This window comes from Eschrichtius robustus, chromosome 9 (genome assembly GCF_028021215.1).
Source record: "Eschrichtius robustus isolate mEscRob2 chromosome 9, mEscRob2.pri, whole genome shotgun sequence".
NCBI classification, from domain to species: domain Eukaryota; kingdom Metazoa; phylum Chordata; class Mammalia; order Artiodactyla; family Eschrichtiidae; genus Eschrichtius; species Eschrichtius robustus.
The window spans coordinates 53,800,258-53,813,789 of NC_090832.1; the positions used below are offsets into that span (position 1 = coordinate 53,800,258).

The 13,532-nt window shown below is 44.0% G+C and overlaps 1 long non-coding RNA gene across 1 annotated transcript; it reads left to right on the top strand.

Moving 5' to 3' along the window:
- Nucleotides 1-383: 383 nt before the first annotated feature.
- Nucleotides 384-12,845, top strand: LOC137769478 (uncharacterized). Its single transcript, XR_011074986.1, has 3 exons — nucleotides 384-668; nucleotides 9,022-9,083; nucleotides 11,768-12,845. It is a non-coding gene; the product is annotated as an uncharacterized lncRNA (long non-coding RNA).
- The last annotated feature ends 687 nt before the right edge of the window (nucleotides 12,846-13,532 follow it).

Below are 13,532 nucleotides of genomic sequence, written 5' to 3' on the forward strand. Positions count from 1 at the left end.
AGAATCCGCCTGCCAATGCAGGGGACACGTGTTCGAGCCCTGGTCCGGGAAGATCCCACATGCCACGGAGCAGCTAAGCTCGTGCATCACAACTACTGAGCCTGTGCTCTAGAGCCCGCGAGCCACAACTACTGAGCCCACGTGCCACAACTACTGAAGCCCGCACACCTAGAGCCTGTGCTCTGCAACGAGAAGCCACCGCAATGAGCAGCCCACGCACCACAACAAAGAGTAGCCCCCGCTCGCCGCAACTAGAGAAAAGCCCACGTGCAGCAACGAAGACCCAACACAGCCAAAACTAAATAAATAAATTTATTAAAATAAATTAAAAATATGTATATATTTTAGACCTTCTAGCAAGACCCTGCTCCCAAAGGGGAGGGTGACAGTCACTGAAGGCAAGTGATGGTTCCTCCCCTTTGCGTGGCTCAGACTCCACCCGGAAGGCATCAGGAAAGTGAGCATACCGCCAGGGGAGTTTGGTGGGTGATGCCCGTCAAAGTCACGGTGTCCTGCCCTCGGGTTGTCAGCCAGGAGCGTGTGGAGCAGGAACCAGCGTGACACTGTCGTCATCACCGCATTGCGTCATCCAAGTCCACGGGGAGTTTCTGTGGAACCAGAACGAGTGAGTTTCTTGCTCGCTGCTGGGAGGCGGTTCCTGAGTTACAGTGAGTACCATCTTACGAAACCCCAGCTTGGTTTCCTCTTCAGGTGGACTTACTGGGCCTTGCCGCAGATTTTATTTTATATTTATTTATTTATTTATTTTTAACATCTTTATTGGAGTATAATTGCTTTACAATGGTGTGTTAGTTTCTGCTGTATAACAAAGTGCATCAGCTATACGTATACATACATCCCCATATCTCCTCCCTCTCTTGCCGCAGATTTTAAAGAGAGGCCCTCAGGCTACTTTCAGGCCAGAATCACCTGGGGATTCCTGGGCCTCACCCCGAATCTTCCAAACCAGGTCTGGGGTGAGACCCAGAAATCTGCACTCTGCCTGAGCGGCCCCGGGGACATTTGCAAACCGCTGTGGAGAGTGACCGCCCTGACCCTTCCCTCAACCCCCATCTCTCGCTTCCCCCGGCTGTCAGTACGCCCCCTCATCTTCCCGGAGATGGTGTTCTGCTTTCCCTGTTCCTCAAAGCTTATTGTCTGCTAGCCAAACTGCCCATCCTGCTGTCCTCTGGAACTTTCTAGAGTTGTTTGTTGGTAGTGAGTGCCCACCTTTAGGGGAGGCCCTCTTGTGTTCCAGAGGGAAGGAAAGGGGAGGAGAGGAGGGGGGAGGGGAGGGGGAGGGAGAGACAGGTGACCTGGTGGGAGAGGCAGATTCCACCCTAGCAAGATAATTGGGTGAAAAAACGAAAACTCCTACTGTCCTTATATTTCCTAAATAGAAAACAATGCATTTTTATTGCGGAAAAGGTGGACTTTAAAAGAACCAAAAAAAGAATAAGGAAGAAAACAAAAATGTACTACAAACTCACACTATAGAAAAAATAATTAACCAATGAATAAACTTCCCTAGAATCTTTTTCCTAGAAACTTATGCTCTGCTTTACCAGTTTGAGCTACAAAATAATCACAGTTCTTTTAACATTAAAATCGATAAGATTTGAGCCCCTGTCCTGCCTATGAGTCTGTCTTTCCTTCCCGCCTATAAGTCTGTCTCTTCCTGTGATAATTTTAAGAACCAGGAGGCTTACTGGTCTTGCTGCTGGATGCAGAGCTGTCGCGATGTCTGGCTGCTGCCAGACGCACTTTCTCCTGAACAAGACAGACCCAAGCCTGGGTCACCAGTTCAGACTCTTCATCACAGCCGCTGAGTTCGCAAGGCCAGGGGTAGGGCAGGCACGGGGTGGAATGCTAGGCTCCTTTTTCACCAGCTGACCTCAATCCGGGCTACATCAATCCATCAGAAATGTTCTTATGATACAGAACCTCAAAGAACAACAACCAAGAACTCAGTCTCTTTCCCCTGGCAGTCCTGACAACGTGTCCGCTCCCTGCTGCAGGGATGTCCTAAAACATATATAAAGAGGGACCACTTTTTTTTTTTCCTTTGGCCACCCCGCGTGGCTTTCGGGATCTTAGTTCCCTAACCAGGGATTGAACCCGGGCCCTCAGCAGTGAAAGCGCTGAGTCCTAACCACTGGGCCGTCAGGGAATTCCCAAAGAGGGACCACTTTTGTCAAGCCACACACACACACGCACACACACACAAAGTCCTACTAACCGTTTCTCACAGTGCATAAGTGAAAAGGACCACCAAAATGATTCTTCCTAAGGTGACCAGCCAGTTGTCACAGCTGCTCAAAATAGAGGTGGCTGGAAACTTTTGAATGTCATTTCACCTTAACTAAAGAGTATTTTTAAATGGTGTGGCTTTAAGCTATCTTTTTAAAGTGACAAAAGGACTATCCTTTATACTACTCCCAAACCCTGATTATTGGTCATAAAAATGTTTCAATTATGAATTTTTTCCAAGGCATTCTCTTAAAGGAAATACTACCATGGCTAATCCTGGGTGGCACTGTGAATTTGTCTTTCTTACCTCACATTATTCTATTTTCTTTCACCATTTCAGGGCCCTGTGTATCTCCAGACTACAGGGATGTTAGACTGTCTCTCCCAAGTCTTCTCTTCTAGAAAAAAATCATTTGATAAAAACCAACTTACTTTGATAAAACCAATTATTAACAAGATTTTTAGGAATTTCCCAGCAGGAGGGCATTTTGAAACAGAACTTTAGAGAGAGAGAGAGAGCAATGGTTAGCACCAGGAATGTTAGCACCAATGATGGCAGTCATCATCTGGGGGGTAAAGAGCCTTTGACATGCTCCCAATCACCCTTGTAGTTGGATGCCTGGCTGCTCTGCCCTGCTAGAGGCCAACCCCAAATATTTCCAGCCTGCTGGAAAATGAAAATAGAAGGAGTTTCACGTAGGTGAAACTAAGGTGTACTCTTTTTTTTTTTTTTTTAATTTATTTATTTTTATTTTTGGCTGCGTTGCGTCTTCGTTGTTGCTCGCGAGCTTTCTCTAGTTGCAGCGAGCAGGGGCTACTCTTTGTTGCAGTGTGCGGGCTTCTCATTGCAGTGGCTTCTCCTATTGCGGACGGAGCACAGGTTCTAGGCGCGTGGGCTTCAGTAGTTGTGTCACGTGGGCTCAGTAGTTGTGGCTTTTGGGCTCTAGAGCACAGGCTCAGTAGTTGTGGCTCACGGGCTTAGTTGCTCCGTGGCATGTGGGATCTTCCTGGACTAGGGCTTGAACCCGTGTACCCTGCATTGGCAGGCGGATTCTTAACCACTGTGCCACCAGGGAAGTCCTAATGTGTACTCTTTAAGACTGACAAAAATCTGACAAAAGTTGAAGCTGGATGATGGGTACATGGAGGTTCATTATACCATTGTCTCTACTTTTATAGATGCTTGGAAATTTCCATAATAGAAAGGCTTAGAATGCTCTTTAACCAGAAACTGGGGTGGTGATGATGTTGGGCTTTTGACTCTATGTAGGTTGGAAGAGTGAATAAAAATATTCTGTTGATTTTGAAATATATTATTTCTTTTAGTCAGCTCATAACTGACAGGTACATTTTGAACACAGGGAATTAACTTAAATTATTGCACAAAAGTATGCCACAAGTCCAGTTCTTTTCTCTTTAGTAACATAATATTTTTGTAATCCAGGAAGTAAAGCCCCATTATGCAAAAAGGAAGGGATCTTTGGACACAGTCCAGGCCCTTCAAAGAGATGACCAGACTTTTCATGTATGCAAAATAACCACAGTCTGGGCTGACTCCAGCTCTTGCCAGAATCATTCATGAAACCTGCACTAGCAGAAATGCAGAGTCTCTTGAAATAGTCAGACGTGCTTTAGACACTCATGGCATTAAGGGTAATTATTGTTGCCTAATCTGAGAACTTGTCACTGGATGATATAAAAATATGGTCATCAGAAACTAGTTTAAGAGTGACAGTGTGGCTTATCTCTGGGATAACTTGCATGTAAACACACAAAGTAAAACTTGGCCAACCAGAAATCTTGGGGAGTGAGTCATTTTTGCTATCTTGGTGTTACTGATATCCTTCAGGCAATAAAACTCTAACCATTATGTATAGGGATTCCTTGACAAAGTTGTGAACCTCTTCATCATGTTATAATTGGTCGTGGTCGGTCCTTGTCTTGGTGACTTAGGGATGTGATGATGAACAGTTACTCTGTTTCTTGATGTCAGGGTAGCTGCGGGCAGAGCTCTCATCTCCTACACTAAATGATCTACTTGTGCTCCTTTGTAAAGCACCTCTTCCTCCTACAAAGGTATCAGCCACCTCTTCTACCCACTCTAGGAAGCAGGCTTCTAGCATCTTTCCCTCTGGCTTTGCCTTTTGATTTGCGGTCTCTAGTCTTCTACTATGGACTGGTAAGAAGATCCCTGGCCCCTTTAGAATTGTGTAGAAAGTAAGAATGAGTAGAGTGTAAATGACTCTAGATGAGGGGCTCAACTAATAAGCCGAGGGCTGGATTTTAGCACTGAACTTTTATGAGACCCTTTCTGGTGGATCAGAGGCCAGTATTCTGAATGGATAAGGTCTTATCATCAAAATAACTTACATGGTGTTGGTAAATATAACATTTCTGTCTTATATTTTGAGCTTTATGTTGTTTCTTTCCCCCCCTTTATCAACATTTTAGTGTTTTCCACTCCAGACTTCACCACCGTAGACAATGCCTAGGCTCAAAGATGTCAGCTTATTGAAGGGAGTTAATATCCATGGATCCAAATTACATCAGAGGAATTATTTTTAAATTTAAGGGTGTGTGTGTGTGTGTTTTAATTGGCCAAGAGGTGATTGGGCAGCACATAGGTGGTGAGAGGCAGGGTAAGCACAGTATTAAGAGCCAGACCACCTCCATGGTAAAATGGGGACAAGCACACAGTTGTTGGGAGTTATATGAGTTGGTATTGGTAAAGCATTTGGTAAACTTGAACTTTTATTTTTAGTCAGGGAGAAAAATGAGCCAGGGCTGAAGACTGGTTCTAGGTTAGAACAAGAGTAAATTCCCTCTCCCCTACCTTCCTCCTGCTTCAGGCAAAGGAAGAAAAGAGAAAAAGGGATGGTAAAAATGGCGGCGAAGGAGAGAGGCCATGGAGGTACTTTGTGACTATTTGTGTCTATTCGTAAAATGACCATTAGCTAAAACAGAACTGTATGTAAATAGTGATGGCAGCTTAACAATCCGCCAGTATCTGGCAAATAAAAATGCAGAGAAGACAAAGGAAGAGAGAGAGTGGAAAAAGTCATGGGAACAGAAGCGACAAGGACAGTGCTCCGAAGGTGACCTCTGAAGTGGCAAGCACTCACTGCCCCTACTAGGAGACTTTCCTAGTTAGACAGGGGAGTGCCAGAGAGGACTCAGGAATGAAAGCAGCTGGGGTCAGGCAAGGGCCAAGGGCTGGTGAGCAATGAGTGTGGCAGACTTTTTCTTTAATTTTATGATCTCATGAAACGCAAACTCGACTGCAAGGAAGTGCCGTCTTGAGTTGTTAATTAAACACGATTCAGTAAATGAATCAGGACAAAGCCTGAAGTTGCAGCATAATTAATTCAGTGGTGCAGTTCCGGCCCCCCCCCCTTTTTGTTAGTTGAGTCATTTCCAAAGACAGACACCAAAACCCTTGAGCTGTGGCTGGAAATGAAGAATAAAGATTAGCTTAGGTGCTGACACTTTTTTATTCATCGAGACCTGAGACACTGGACATGGGGTAGAACTTTCGAACCTTTCAACGAAAGCCAAACAAGCCAAGAAATCAGAAGACCTCCATCTTCTAGGCAGGAATGGAGAGGCTGTCTCCCTGGAGCTCAGCTTCCGGGCTGTCCCAACATGAAAAAACAAGATAGTTGGTGGTTTTCGTTGTAAACATTCAGCTGCAAACAAATACCTTCATTCGTTAAGCAGTCGGATGATCCGTTTTGACTCATGCTGCCGAGGTGGCGGAAGTCCCGCTGAGAACAGCAGGAGGAATTAGATGAGACTAAATTAACTCAGGTGTCTGTGGAAATGGGTGGGAAGAGGCAGTGATTCACGGCCAGGACGGAGATAAGCTGGTTCTTGTCTTTATAAACTCCAAGTCCAGAGTCCATTTTCTGAAGTCATCATAAAGGAGGAAATTTATTTTAGTAAATAGAAAGTAAAAGCCGTCAGAGCTGCACAGGTGAGACTCTAAGTAGGGTTAGAGGTCAGCACCCAGGAGTGATGAGCCATTTGCCAACCCAACCCAGTGGACTCTGATGCCCAGAGACTTAGCTTGATCCCATAGACACAGGGGACTCATACAAATAGCAAAAAGAGAAGTGGTATCAAATGGAGGAGCACATTTAGCCCTTATTATGTTTTTTAAAGTTAGTCCAAGGACTGAGGTTTTATTGTTTTCTTTTTCCAACAGAAAAAAAAAGGACAAATTTGTCTATTTTCCTTACTGCTTTGCTCCTATGGTATGGTTTCCAGACCTGAGACTGTAGGAAGTTTTATATAACCCATCACTGATAAAAATTGGTATGTTACATCTTGGGGGTGAAGATTTTTTCATGCTGAAGCTTCTAGGTTGGACTCGATCCACGGGGGGAGTGGTGGGTATATATCCTGAAGACTACCTGTCTGGCTGTTGGCTGGGAGTCTGTGTGATCACCCACCTTCTCTCCAGCAGGAAGAGGGAATCTCCTGGTCCCCTTATTCCCACCCTGAAACCTGTCTCAGCAGCCTGGCCTTAGGGAAGCCCAGACTCTGACTTGTCGAGTTTGCCCTCACAATGTTCAATCCATTTTGGAGGAACAGCTGTCATGGCCTTAGAATCGCCCCAACTGAAAGTCCAAGGGGACCGTGACTTTATGTAGTGTCATAAAAAGAGCGCTGGACTCAGGATTAGAAGAGCAAGGGCTCCATCCCAGCTCTGCGCCTGATGCCTGATGTGTCCATGGGCGGGTCAGTCTTCCCCAGGGCCTGACTGTAAGATGAGGGCGGTGAGGAGGGTTTCCAGAGTCCTTCCTGCCTCTGAGAGTCTACTGGTCTAGGAGATGTTATTACCAATGGTAACAAAGTTCTGGTAAGCTGCCATACCCTCTGGGAATGTGCCAGGAAGAACTTAGAACCAAGAAGACATGACCCTCCTTATGACAGGAGCCAGGGCTGTCAGTCCCCTTCTTGGCCACAGGTGTCCAGGTGACAAAGGACACCCACAAGTGTGACAGAGTCAGCAGAAGTTCTCAGGGAAGAAAGAACCTTCTACTCAGGGCACATCTGGCTGGCTCTCCTGTGTTCCCCAAATTCCTTCCCTCAATGATGTCCCACATCCTTTTGAATTATCATGTTGAATCAGTTCCCTAAAACTCCAAGTTTAATGGAATGTCAGGTTATAGAAACCCCTTCTGTCCTGCTCTACATGTTAGAAGCATCAGATGGGAACTGACTTGAAGGGAACAGAGCAGTAGATCTTCCAGTTAGGGATTAGGGCACATCTTAAATATTATTATTTTTATTTAAAAATTTGATAATATATGTACCAGGTTGGAAAATTCGCAAGTGACAAGAGGACGCTAAAAGTAAGGTGGCTCTTCCTCCTTCCCCATTCCTTAGCCTCCCATCTCTTCCCAAGAGCCATTCGCTTTTTCCAGATTCCTGTATATCTGTTCAAAGATATCCAATGCATACATAAGACTTTGCATCATATGCCTATTTTTTTCTTTTTCACAAATGGTAGCAGAGGCCACACTATTACACACTTGCTTTTTTCTCTTAAAGCTGTATTTTGGAGCACTTCCATTTTAGTAGATGGAGAGCCAGCCCATTCTTTTTTACTAACTGCATAGTATTCCACTGTATAGATGATCATATTTTGTTTAACCAGTCTTCTGTATTAATGGACATTTAGACGTTTCCCCAAATGTTGTTATAACAAACAATGCTGCAGTGAATATCCTTGTACATGCAACATTTGTCTTACTGGGCATAATCACATATGGCCTTGCTCTGCCGGTATTATTTTTATGTGTAAACGTCCATCTTTCCAATTAGATTGTAAATTCTAGGGAACAGCAGCAGACACTGTTCTGTCCTGTGACTCCGAAAACACAAAATGCAGCATCATGCACAAAAGTTTGGGTTTCATAAATATTGGATGAAAGAATTAAAGCTCCTCATTCGTACCAATGATACTTCAGAGATAAGTAAATGGTAAATCAGAGGTTCAATGACTTACCTAAAATCACAGAGAACCAGTCAGGCATAGGAAACACCAATAAATTAAAATAGATGCAAATAAAAGCAGATATTTAGAATATTCCAAAAGTAGGCTATTTTTCCAGATTTACATGCACACATGGAAGAGTTCACTCCATTGTCTAGCTCTGCAAGGTGAGTAAATAACTCCTCTGGAAAAACTGGTCATATTGGGAGGTGGGTAGATGTCTCCAGCTATTGGAATTTCACTCCGTAAATGTTGACTACAGTTCACCCAACGGTGTCCCAGTGACCTGGAAAAGTCAAGCATTGCCCAAAGTGCCTGACTGGTCAGGAGGGAGACATTTCCTCACATGAGGAACCCTAGTTCAACCCAGAGGAAGGTAAAAAAGGAGAAGTAAGGAAAGAGGAAGGAGGAAAAATCAGGAGGAGGAAAAAATGTTCTCTGACCATTTGACAGCTCTGAAAGAAATCAGGAAAAAAGGGAATGAGTAGATGACTTTAATTGTGCCACATCACCTGTTATCAGTGATACATGAAGAGAATGCCCCTTTGTTAGCAAAGAAGGAGGGTGTTGTTATCATGATGTTTAATGAACACTCATTATAGCCTGGTAGCACGAAATGTGTGGTCTGATTGGTTGATCTCAAAACAATTATGTCAACATCTCATAGCTTAAAGATTATACAGCCTTGTAGTTTCACAACTTATTACCCCCTTAAAAAATAGTTTTCCATACAAATAAGTGTTGTATTAATCTTTACAAAATGTTTCCAGGATTTCCAAGACCTCTGTCTACCGAGGGTGACTCTAGTATTGACACCAATGTTTTTGAGGTGGTAAGTTTCCTTTGTCCTCAAATTGGGAAGAGTGTTGGATTGCTTTTTTTTTTTTCCTCTCTCTCTCTTTTTCTCTTTTCTCTTTAGTGACCTGAAAGAGCAGATTCATTGGGTCTAAGAAAAATATCCCATTTCACCCTTATTCCCACCCCCAAGCAATAAAAGCCTTGTCATCAGGTTTATGGGTTAGATGACAACAAGCAAACTGCACAACACCAGGGAAGAGTAAGTGTGGATGCCACATGGCACTGAAATGCAAGACTAATGTGAGAAGCATAATTATCCAAGGCGGCAGTTTGATGAAGGGATGGAGGTTGACACTGCTAAGCTTGAGTAAGGTATCCTGGAATCTGAGTGCTTACCAATGGTCTGCATTTCAAGTTCCTGCCTCACCCCAAAGTGCTGGCAGCTCCCTCCTAATGAGGCCCTCCTAGGCACCTGCAGCCCTGACCACGGGGCAGAGAGCCACGTGCTGAGTCATCAGTACCTCCCAAAGCTCTGAGCCAAGAGCTGCAGGGCAACGCCACCCTGTTTTCCTTTGCCACCCTGACCAAAACACCGTGTTTGGCTAAAACACAGAATGGCTAGAAGGGAGGCCACCAGCTGAGTGGGTTTTCCCTGAGATCTTTTCATGTTAATACAGCTTTACTAAAATGAGCAACAAGCTTTTACATCCATTGATTTGTAGAAATGGACTTAGACATTTAACTACTCCATTTTACAGATGTGGAAACAGACTTGGAGAAGCTACACCTCTTGCTGAAGTAGCCCAGCTGGCCATTCCAGGAATAAACCCAGGTGTCCTGATTACCTGTCCCCATACCCCACAACTCCCCCCAGTATAGCGCCCCTTCCATTTCAAGACCCCCCCCCCACCATGATTGCTATTTTTCTGGGAATACATCTTTTTGAAAGAAAAAAATGACCTGACATGATTTTATGAATCCTTATGAGATTCTTGGATAGTTAAAGTTAAACCTAGCACATCTCAGCATAGTGTGTTTTATATAATATTAAGAACAAACAACTTAGAGCTCTCTTTGTTTATGATCTCATCCAGAAACTCACATTTCTGAAGGTCTGTGTAGAAATGATACTGTAGTCCTATGACCACCTACTCCTAAATTATCACTGATTTATAACAAAATTTTTTAAATTAAAAAAATTCCTTGCAGGCATAGCCAGATTTAACAATGTGTTTTGCTGATATTCAGTTCTAGCACTGCCCCGTGGAGGCTAGTACAAATATAAAAAGTGGACATGGAATTCTCTGTTAGACATCCAAACCCAAATATAGTCAGGATGTACACTGTTCTTGCTTAAATTATCATTTTTGAGCCAAAGGTGAATTATATGCAGAAGATACCCAAAATACCTATAAAGCTAAATGCTTCAAATGAGAGCTAGGAATTTGTGTTTCTAATTCAATTTGATCCCTCTTAGCAGTTATTAATAGAACTAATTTATTTGAAAGAGGCCAATAACATCAATCAAATTGTACATAGCTCTCTCTCTCTGGAGGCAGGAAACTCTTTGACATCAAGGTCTTGGTCTTATTCGTACCTGCTCCTGGGTTTATTCCTGGTTTGGCCAGCTGGGATACTTTAGCCTGGCCCAATATTTAAAGTATAATAGGCAGGCAATAAATATTGTTGAATGAACATATGATTGAATGCATGAGTCAAAATGCTGGATTTACCTTTCATTATTAGGTTGAAAGCCTCACAATTTAAAACATGCCCCCCGCACCCCAAACTCAGTCATTCTGATAAAATGATTTAAAAATAAGAGGAGCAGTAGGGAGGATTTTCCCAGCGGTTTTTTTTTTTTCCCGCCTTGGGGGAAATGGGTTAAAAAACCACAAGGTTGTATGAATTACATTTAGTGACTCCTCAACAAACTAATTCTATAGCTAATACATAATAAAGTGGAGGTTCCAGAAAATGTTTAAAATTAAATCTCTTGTATTTCATGGACTTAAGATTGCTATGCTGAGGTGGAGAGAGAAGTTAGTGGCCATGGTTTAGGAAGGTTCTGGTCATAGTTACTAGTTGGGTGATATTAAGCAAGTTACTTAAGAACAGTTAGTGTTTTGGAGTACTTTTGATGTGAACTGGGTTAAGGGTTTTTTTCCCTGCATCACCTAATTTATTTGATCTCTCTGGGCCTCTGTTTCCTTGTATGTATAATAGAACCCATCTCAAAGGGTATTCATGAGGATAAAATGAGAAAATGGCGGTGGCAGACCCTAGTAACTTATACAGTATAAATCAAATGAGGCATTATTTTCATAATGATTATTGTACTACAGAAGCACCAAAATCAGTATTTAAGGTACATATTTTACTTTCTGTTTCTTCTACTGGAACAATGCCATTTAAAATGAATACAGTAGAGAAAAAAATAGGCATGACTCACAAATCCTATGTTCTTTGGAACCTTAATCTGTTGCTCTCTTCATTTATCTCATGAAGGAAATGAACCAAAGAAGGAAAAAGTCAAGGCAGGAGTGAGAGAAGATGAAAAGTTACTCTAAGAAGTGCCCAGCTAATTTCTAGAAAGCTTCTTATCTGCAAATAGTATGGTCATATTGTTCAGAGTGTTTTGAAAGCATCCGTAGGACTACTGGAGTGTGATTTGTAATCTATTCCCGTATTTTCTTTCCCCTGAATTTCCATTCTCAGGAGTCTCAGAGTAAGAAGTACATCGTAAAAGCCTGGAAGCTTTGTTCTGGGCGGGAGAAAATGGTCTATTGAAAAACAAGCCAACCTCATTCTGGGTCTTGAAGCTTGACCATGTCATTTATGGAGTGACCCAGTCACGCTGTAAATGACCAGAGACATTCCAGAGTTCATGACTGTTGTGTAACAGCAACACTTCAAGGGTGGCTGCAGGCACGAGGCACAACACGCCCGCCCAGTGCGGTGAGTGGGAGGAACCCTCCCCCTGGAATGTGGCTTTGCTCCAAGGCGCGCCCTCCTCCCCATCCCCTCCTCCCCATCCCCGCCACCAAGTGCTGGGGGTGGGAGACTGGACAGACTGGAGGGACGACTCTGTTTTCAGGGAATGACAAACTGATCGTGCTGATTGAGTGAGAGTACTCACCTGCCTCCTGCTCTGGCTCCAAGGACAACCTACTGGGAGGATTTGTTTAGACGTAACTTGTATGAGGAAGTGGTGCAGTGCAACAAGAGCCCAAACAACCCGCCACCAGAGAGGACTGCAGCCCAGGCTCCATTAGAAAATCGGGGCAAGGGGCCTTGTTCTCCCCAGGGTCCTGCAGCCACCAAGCTTCTGGAGAGGACATTCCATTCCACTGAGCGAGAGGAGACAAGATGGCAGCTTGAAATTACATGTGCAATAGCCCAGGAAGCTTGTAAACATTTAAGGAGTTGATTATTATTTTCATTCCTGACCAGTTTGGTGGTGCCAATAACAAGTCCATAAACTGCTGAAGCCCAGCCGGAGTGCTGAGGACAAGCATTTGGGAACGTGATCCCCAGTGAGTGATGAATATTCATGGCCGAGTGAATCTGAACTGCTCACTAGACAGGGAGGCTGGTGCATGAACTTGCAACAGGTCTTGGCACGGAAATCAAGTTTATAGATTTAACTGAAAAGAAAAGCACTCATGATCAAGACATGTCAGTGCACAGGGGCTCAGGGGGAGGCCAAAGGGGCGCTGTTGTTTCACGGGCTTAGAGTTTCAGCTTTGCAAGATGAAAACGTTCTAGAGATCTTTGCACAACAATGTGATTAGAGTGAACACTACTGAACTGTACACTTAAAAACAGTGAAAGTGGTAAATTTTGTGTGTATTTTTTTTTACCATGATTTAAAAAAAGAGAGAGAAGAAATGTCACTACAGAGACTGCCCTAAAACAGCTCAAACCAAATATATAGCTGTGCCCCAGCCTCTCTCCCCTTGTCCTCCCAATATGTCACCTGTCCATTGGGACAGGTGCTAAGGAGTCAGGTATAAGCTATCCTCAGGCTACACAGAGGTCCCCGTGGCCACTCTCCTGGCTTCCCAGAACCACAGAGCTCTGGAAGTGGATGTTCTTTCCTTCGTTGAATGATGGCTTCCTCCATCACCCCAAGGTGATCAGGGGCATTAAAAGACGTGCTTTGTGGCTCGGAGGACTGGAGAGACCGGCCAGGGTGGGTACACTGTAGAGGCCAGGAGGAAGCCTTAGTGATCCCTCCTCTCCCCTCTCCCCTCTCCCCACCACCCCCCTGCCTGGCCCCCAACACCCTCTACCCCCATCGAAAGGGACTTTCCCTCTGTAACCACCAGGGTCTCCAGTGGTGAGCAGAGACGGTGACAAAAGACGTGATGTGGTTTCTGCTCAGTTAGAAGCACAGGAAAAACTTTCAAACACCCCTTAGAAGGGAGAAAAACCCAAATACGGAAGGAAGGAAGTCTGTGCACCTTCAGCACAGACTTTG